The following is an 8,983-nucleotide window of genomic DNA, read 5'->3' as shown; positions in this document are numbered from 1 at the left end:
AATCATTCAAATGGATTTCTGTCGCCGACACAGCAACGGCACTATGCTTCGCTTTATCATTTTATGACCGTTTTTCTCTCTCCGTGTTTTACTGATTTAATAATTAAATATGCCTACTCTCTTGTGGTGACCCATCGCAGTCTCGGATTCCTGAGAAAGTGAGTATCGCTGAAAATTTCAAGCGCTCAGAGATATTTTTGGAACAAATATTCACCACAGCAGAAATAAATCTCAATTCCCATTGCCAAACAATGCCATTTTGGCAGGTTCCCAAGAATTTTATGAGATACTTCATAACGCTTGTGAAAAATTTTTCGAAACGTTTAGCGACTACGTAGCACGATTCTCCATCGATTCAGTATTTGAATTCGTCTTACGACTTCTATTCTTCATCGTTCTTGAAACGAATCGATCGTCTTATCTTTTCCTTATGTTCGCTTTTCGGATTCGCAGATATTTGCAATATGACACTTCCTTTCTGTTACCGCTGGCCTGTATTCACTATTTAAAACAGCCGCGCAGGATGGTTGCCAAGTATTCGGAGGGATTAAAACGAACGAAACCTGATTTCGCTATTGATCCCCATACGTTCCATTCATTGAAAATGCAGAAGCGTGGGGCGTCTATTTGATGTAGCCTTTAGACATATACATTGCGACTATAGCATATCGATTGGTAGAAAGGTACACTCAAAGAAAAAAGATAGTAGAGACAACTGTGCAAATTTTATATGTAGAATTAATGTATAACATAATTGAATAAATATACATGAGTGAAAAATATATATGATCAAGGCGGTTTTTCGTGCCTAATAATATTTTTTATGAATTTATTATTGAATGAACTATGTATATTATTTTTATTCAATTACACTGTACACAATTTATTCAATTATTTTGAAGAAAATGTACTAAATTTTAATAAATATTTTTTAAATTGAATGTTTAGATATTAAATATAAACATATATTTATTTTGTACAAGAAGAATTAAGTTAATTTGACTATTATTATTTTAATAAATAAATATTATATTAGTATTCAAATAATTATTTATTAAAATTTTAGTACATTTTAGTATATTTCTCTCAATGTTTAACGATTTCCAAGATGAAATACAAAAATTTTAAAATATAATATTATTGAAAATCTAGGAAAATCATAAAATATTGTTTAAAAATTAAGGAAAAATTATAAAATTTTAAAACGAACTTATGGCAATTTTGCGTAAATATTTTGTAATAGAATTAAAAAAAAGAATTAATTAAAATTAATTTTACACATAAAACTTGTATAGTTGTCAACTTCATAATTATTGAAAAACAGGATGATAGCAACTGTACAAGTTATTGCTACTATGTATTTGAGTATATACGATACGACGCTGGCGCCTGCTAGACTTGTTAAATCCGCGATCTTTACAATAATTAATAATAGCTGTCTGCTCGTTTTGAGAAGTTTTCCGCACAAGATATCGCCGGCTGCTGTCGGTTCTCGCCAATCGATAGACAGATGCAACGACTAGATACGTCGCGTCGTGCAACTCGAAACGAGAGACGAGACTTTCCTCGGAAATACAGCGAGGTGGATTCTAAAATTAATTCGACGCTTCCAACGAGAATCACGGAATATGAGACATGGTGTTGAACTGAATCTTGGAACACGTCTCATTTGCCGATTATTCCCGCGAATACTTTCTCTCAGGAATTAACAATCCATTTGCTTGGTTTTGAGTTTCGAGATAACGAATAGAAAAGTATATAAAAACAGAATTGATATATGTATAAAAGCGATGCGGAAATAGACTTCCTAAATATAGAAAATGAATTTTCAGTATTGATATTTTTATCAGCTTATACTTTCTCAGAGAAAAAAACAGTTATGTGTCAGTCGCGTTTAAAAAAGTATTTGCTATGTTTAAAAAATTGACAGTTCGTAGTCATGTTTGTAACATAGGCTATATTCAGCAGAAAAAATAGTGTTTTTGTTCTTCTACATTTGAGCCTAATCGAGACGTGTTGGACCTGGCAACTCACGGGTGAAACCTCTCGCCGGAAATTGAGGAGGGAAAATTCATCTGGTCTAGGAATTACTTTAGGCAACCTTCAGCCAAGCCTAGATCGAAAGACTAAAGAGCTCAGCGTGCTATTTCCACGTTTCCTGGCCCGATTTATATGGCACGTAGAGTGGGACGATAAAGCCAACATTTGGCACATCGATCGACGGTTTAAACGTATCGGCTGCCAAAAAATACACCGCCGATCTCGCCGTATACGGTAACGTTGCGTCACGCCGAAATAACATATTCGTCGGTCAAGCCTCGTATTCTCTCCTTTCCCGGTGTGAAAAATCATCCTATGGGTGACTCGTCAAATTTACCGATCTCGACCAGGAACCGATTCCTGATGGTGACGCCGAGATGGTGCTGGGATCGGATTCGATATCCGAGTAGAGCCAAGATTGAGCCAACTAGGCTTATGCAACACTTGCACAGGTCTCTTTTTCCTCATCTGCTTATTCATGTTCAGTGAAGTGAACTATTTTTAACCGATCAATGTTGTTCTGTTTCTTATGTAGACATTCATCAATAATTGCTTGAAAAATTAGTAGATTTTGATTGTTTTATTTTGATGTGTTTTATTTGCAACATGAAAATTTTAATAATTCAAATAAAATCTTTATCCCATTGACGATTTAAAAGATCATTAAATGTACATATACTTTTATGTTAATTCAAAGTATGTTCGCCACAAAGTATGAAAAGCGATAACCAAGAGTCAGGTATTACTCGACACTGGAAATATCGGATATGGTTCTACGATGAATCATCTTTTTGGACACGAGTCCAAAGATGAAATGACTTCGTAGGAAATATGTGCATATCTAAGGCAGCTATTTTCGAAACGACATAATAGGTTTTTTCTGAGTAATTTCGGCTAAGTAAGAGTAAATTTTTTGTACAGTTTCTTCCTTTTTTTCTCTTCATATTGAAGAAAAGATAAACAGAACAAAAAATTACACTACGTTTGATCGCAAATTATTCCCTTTAGGCTGCGTTTTTATTTGATTACTTGGTGCTGATTTCTATTTCTGTATTTAATTCTTTTTTTTGTTATACAGTATTTAATATTTATTACGATATATTTGTAGAAATTATATTAATCATTGTTAATAAATTGGGATTATATTATTTGTGATCTCGAAATCGATTCCGTTTATTCTCGAAACAATTCCATGCGTGATAATCGCATACGTTCAAGGCAATGACATTAAAGCGATCACCTATACGACATGATGTACTATACACATTCTTCGATCGAAGAAGTGAAACTCCATAGGTGTCAAGAATACAGTTGCATACAGTATTGTCTCGAGCGGAATTAAGGTTTCGCGAGTAATCTCGTTATAATCGAGCGTGGCTTCGTGGCCTCGATCTTGGGATTGGACTGATCGAAAAATCCATTCAACTTCCTAGTGGGGACTCCCCGGAGGCTGGGAAGCCGTAACGGTGCGCGGCGCGTGCCGATCGTCTCTGAAACATCCTGTAATCCGGGACGACCGTCGTTGCGGCGCACGTTACGACACGGAGAGAGAGAGTATTGACCGTCCCAGCGGGCACACCAGTGGAAATTTCCACTGCCCTACCCCAAGACTTCACGGTAACCGCGATCTCTACACACTAACACATACACACATACATACTTTCTGGCCCGCTCGTTGCGTCGTAATGCGTATAGCTGCACCCTAAGCGTCTGCCTTTACCGATATAAAAGCTGTCTCCGAGATGTCGTCTTTTTCACTGCATCCGCTAGACAGCGGTTGACAAATCCCTGGAAATTTTGAATTCCCTACGTCATTTCGACGATCCAATCGCCGACCGGTCCCAGGGTAGTATGATCGTATTACACCGGTGCTATCAACGGATGCTCATAGAACATTCTGGAACACGCAGACGAACATAGGAAATTCCAGCCGGCTACCAACCGACGATGGACGCCGACCGTTGTCGCTTCGATTGCGTTGGCTGTTATTGATTTCCCTTGTCACGTTCCGATCCGCCTTTCTGCGCGACGAATGAGAATACCACTGCCATTCATTACGTGATACACTCATCAAAGATATCAAAGGCGAAGTTTGAGAACTTGGATGCAATCATTGTAGAATTTAATTTGTTCAATTACGATATATTTGCAGAAGTTTCTACAATATATTAGCGTTGTTAACAAATTGGGATGTGTTATTTGGTCTCGAAGTCGGTTCCATTTGTTCCCGAAATAATTCCGTTACATATATAGAAATCGGGATCGGTTGAACCGTCAGACGGTTAGAGAAATTTGTGCAAGTGTACGTGCACGAGAAACGATTCTAGTTACGTGAACGATGAGAACCGCTGCCAGGTATGCGAGAGCTCCGGTACGAGAAGGTATTAAAGACGAAGCAGTTCGTATTGAATTCGAATGGTGGGCTATCTGACCTTGAGAAGAAAACTTGATGGAATGCAATATACGCGTCGTTGTCCCCGGTGGCGGCTTTCTTTTTCGGTCGCAATGATGGCGAGCAGCAGGAGCGCGAAAAGGATGGATGGATGGATAGGCTGATGATGAGAACATGGTTGAAATGAAATGGGATGGGACGGGGATAGGGATGGTGACGGGGACCGGGGACCGGGGGCGGAGATAGGGATGGAGACGGGGATGGTGAGTAGAAACGGCGCGAGATAGCACGACTCTTGCGTGCCTATTTTTAGCCTGGCGCCGTCCTTCGCTTTTACGTAATGATGTAAAGAACACGATACGGTATATACCAAGTCCAGGTCCAACTGAATCACCGTAAATGCTTACTGTTGCGCGACTACGACGCTTGCTACGACGCTTGCTACGACGCTTTATGCAGCAGTGTGCTAATTATTATATCCAACGCTGATAACGCGTATCAACATATGGGTGATATGTGCCGATGGCCATTATGTCGTTTTCGATGACGAATTTAGCCGGTGACCTCGCGATCGCTATTTCCACGTGAAGAACATGGGAAGAACTCGTCATTGCCGATTTACGACGGTTTCGACATCTACCATGGAATGAAGACTATAACACTAGCTCGATTGATAAAAAAGAGGAGATATACTATAGCAACAATGGGTTACAATGGAAGGTTGCATTACTGACTATTGAGTTAGATAAGGTTTTATATCCTACAGCTGATAATTTGGAGATCTGTATCTATATCTACTGTCGATTGAATAGTATTGCCATAGAAAATGAGAATTATGAGTTGAAAAGTAACTAAATGGATTGTATTGTTGTCACTGGCATGAAATCAATATAATTGTATTGAGAGAAGTGTTTTTTTTTTGTGTTTTTTACTACATCATAAAATTATTCATACAACATGGATCTCTAAGAGACGTCTTAAAGACATCCAGAAGATATTTTCTTAACATTCTAAAGACATTCGCAGGATATCTGTTGGATAAAGTGTGTGTGTGTGTGTGTGTGTGTGTGTGTGTGTGTGCGCGCGTGCGTGCGTGCGTGTGTATGTGCGTGTGTATGTGTGTGCGCGTGCGCGCGTGTGTGTGTGAGAGAGAGAGAGAGAGGGAGAGGGAGAGGGAGAGGGTATATAGTTACGAATTCCATTTTGTAGTTATTACTGCTTTAATGTTAGTAATAATTATAGTTTTATGAAAAATATATAGTTGACATTTAAAAATTGCTATAAATTATAGTTAAATTATAAAATACAAACAAAGAAATTAAAGGTTAATGAGAGTACAGCGCGGTTAGGAAGATGCAAATTGTGAAAACTTTTATTACTTTACGAGAAGGATGATGTTATTATTATTTCAAATTGATTGCACGTTTCAACTCGTTTTGGAATTCTCTTCAGAAATGCAAATACAAATAGTTAAATTATATGGTAATTGCATCATTTTTTTCTCTCAGTGAACATTAAGTAGGGTCCATTGAACTTTATAGAATACTCAAATGTAATACACTATAATAATAAATGATTACCTATACTCACATAAAAAGTTTTTACAACAAAACTTTTACAATCGATACTTTAGAAACGAGGTATCTTATGATTTATACAGAGAAAAAGTTTATACAGAGAAGAAAATTTTCATTTTATAGAAAAAGTATTAGAAATATTATTATATAAAAATATATAAATATTTAATGCATAATTTTATTCTGTTATTGTCTTGAAATATTAATGCAATTTTATTCTAACAAAAATTTATAATTTCATCTCTCCTCTGTATTAAAACTCGTTTTTCAAAACTTGATTTTTAAATTAATCAGTTTTAAAGTACAATATAGTGTAATAATGCTACACAATGTGTAATATATATTCAAGGTATATTTTTCATGTTTATATAATGATTCATAATTTTTCTGTATTTAAGAAAAATATTATTGCATATGTAATTATATAGTATGATACGTGAACATATATTATAATTAAAATTACGTTTCAAAAGTAAGAAATGTAATTAAAATGTAATTAAAATTACAATTAAGAAATATTACATTAATTATTATTTATTTTTTTTTTGCAAACTATAATGTAAATTGGGGTTTTCCCCAATTTAAGAAAAAAAAGTTCCTTTTATTGAGAAATTTATTGACTCGGTATAATACTTTTTTCCACAATCATTAATAAAGAAAATTTTTGAACACAGTATTCCAACGTAATCAGTTTACGAGAACTTTAAGAGAAGAGATTAAAACACGCTCCTTTTAAAAGGAACTCTTTCTAAAGAGAAATTATTATATGTTTATATCGTCTCGAAAAAGAGCTCATTTTTGTGGAGAAAATGTTACTCATTATTAATATCTCCAAAAGTTATCTTTTTTTCACATTTTGTATAAAAACATATATAACTTTTATATTTTTAATGAATTTATTTTATAAATTAGAACTAATATATAAAATACGGATTATTTCTTAAGAGGATTATCTGAACAAAAATATATTGTAAATAATTCGTAAAATTGGAAATTTATACACGTCTTATTTAATCACGTGGAACAGAAAGCACATTATATTTCTAAATAAAAGAATATTTGTGATTAAATTTTGAAGAGGAGACGCTCTCGCATCTCGTTTAACGTTTCCTTCATATTTTTGTCAATGCGGAAGTTTCTTTATATCGTAAAGAAATAGAAAAAAAATCTTCATCGCTCAGGATGTCGAAAGTTTTCTCGTTGGTTGGACTTTTAGCGAGTAGTGGCTTGTTGGCAGATTCGCCCCCCTTTACCACGTTATTTATCGACTGCTTCCGTATGCACATCTTCAAAAACTTCCCTTTTGCATATCTTAACTTCGATTTGAGAGCCACGCTGTGTATCGCTCTTCTTCCACGCATTCCGTTCTCGACCTCCTTACTACCTCCAACGTTTTATCATGCAGTTTTATCCTGTAGATACCTTCCTGCTAAAAGTTAGCGTCTGGAAATCGTGAATTGATTTGAGACAAGCCATTCTTGAAATTTTTAAAACGCAAATGTACAGGAACGAAAGTTTACCGAACAGAAATTTTTTCTATTCTGAGAAAAAGAGATCGATAATTTTTTTTCAACAAAATCTAACAAACTAATGATTAGCTATTCAAATAGAAAAAGTGGCAGTATAAAAGGATAAAGTTAAAATAAATTGACTTATTGTTAGCTTAGTTAAATTTAGTTTTGCGTACAAATTGGAATAATTTATAGCATTATCTTTTTATTATTGTGTTTGGATAGAAAACTATTTATATAATAGAATTATTTTATGACGTCTTATATTCTATTGTTGTGCTCAAATTAGAAAAAGAATATTTGTTATAATATGGATTTGGAAGAATAAAAGATTAAATTTTCTGCATTATTTTATTTAGATTTCTATAAAAAGAACAAATATTTTTATTCGTAGTATTAATTATTATTATAATACCTATATATATATGAAAAATAATATACTTATTTATAAATATTCATCCAAAAATGAAGAATATTTTATTTCGTAATAATTAAAAAAAATGTTATCTTTATATAGTTTTGTCATTGCATAGTATAAAAAAAGAATTGCAAATAAAGAAAACAATTTTAAAAATTGAAATGCGCTGTGTACATAAATTGAATGTATAAAACATTAAGCATAAAATAATGAAATAAGATAATAATATTTTAAAATGTGTGAAAAGAGAAAGGTGAAAATTATTACAAGTGGAAATGCTTCGTGCAATCTTTTAGGAGATTTCATTTTCTTTTTTGTTTCAAGTGGGTCATACATTTAGTATCATGTGTAGCATGTACCTTTCGTGTGTACAATATGTGTTAGGAATATGTCACATCGCGTTGAATTGATCGCACGTAAACATGCACGTACATGTGGAGTTACATTGCTCGATCGGTTGAGTCCCACTGTACAGGCGCGTAATCCGTTAATGTAGTCATCATTAACGTGAAAATTATAGCGGTGCGACTATGTATCCGATCAGTGTCATCTTATTGGAGTTTGTGAGCTAATCCGTTACCGGATATACATCTCATGGGAAATTAGTTCCAACTGTGAGAGAGCGCGACCCCCGGTCGGAATTATTCGCGTTCTAAGCAGAGTATTAGCTTAAATATCGTTTAGTCAGGGAACAGGCAATCAATCACAACAGAGTTTATTGAATTCATGAATAACACATAGAGAGAGAGGGGGGAGGGAGATGGAGAGGGGGGGGAGAGGGGGCATCGGGAGGGACATTTAATAGTACTAATTTAATAGTACTAATTATATAAAAGAATTATATGTTAGAATTGGAACATATTACAGCGCGTTATTACTCATACAGAGAAAAAATATAATTAATTTTAATAAATATTTAATTCAATACTGCCAACTAAACATTTACTCACAATAAGTAAATATTTGTTCAATAACAAAAATGATTGTTAAATCAAATTAACATTTCTTGTATCAAATAAATATATCTTTATATTTAATAAATATT

The sequence above is a fragment of the Atta colombica genome, unplaced genomic scaffold (assembly GCF_001594045.1).
Source record: "Atta colombica isolate Treedump-2 unplaced genomic scaffold, Acol1.0 scaffold252, whole genome shotgun sequence".
NCBI lineage: Eukaryota > Metazoa > Arthropoda > Insecta > Hymenoptera > Formicidae > Atta > Atta colombica.
Note: the sequence above shows the minus strand (reverse complement) of the source record.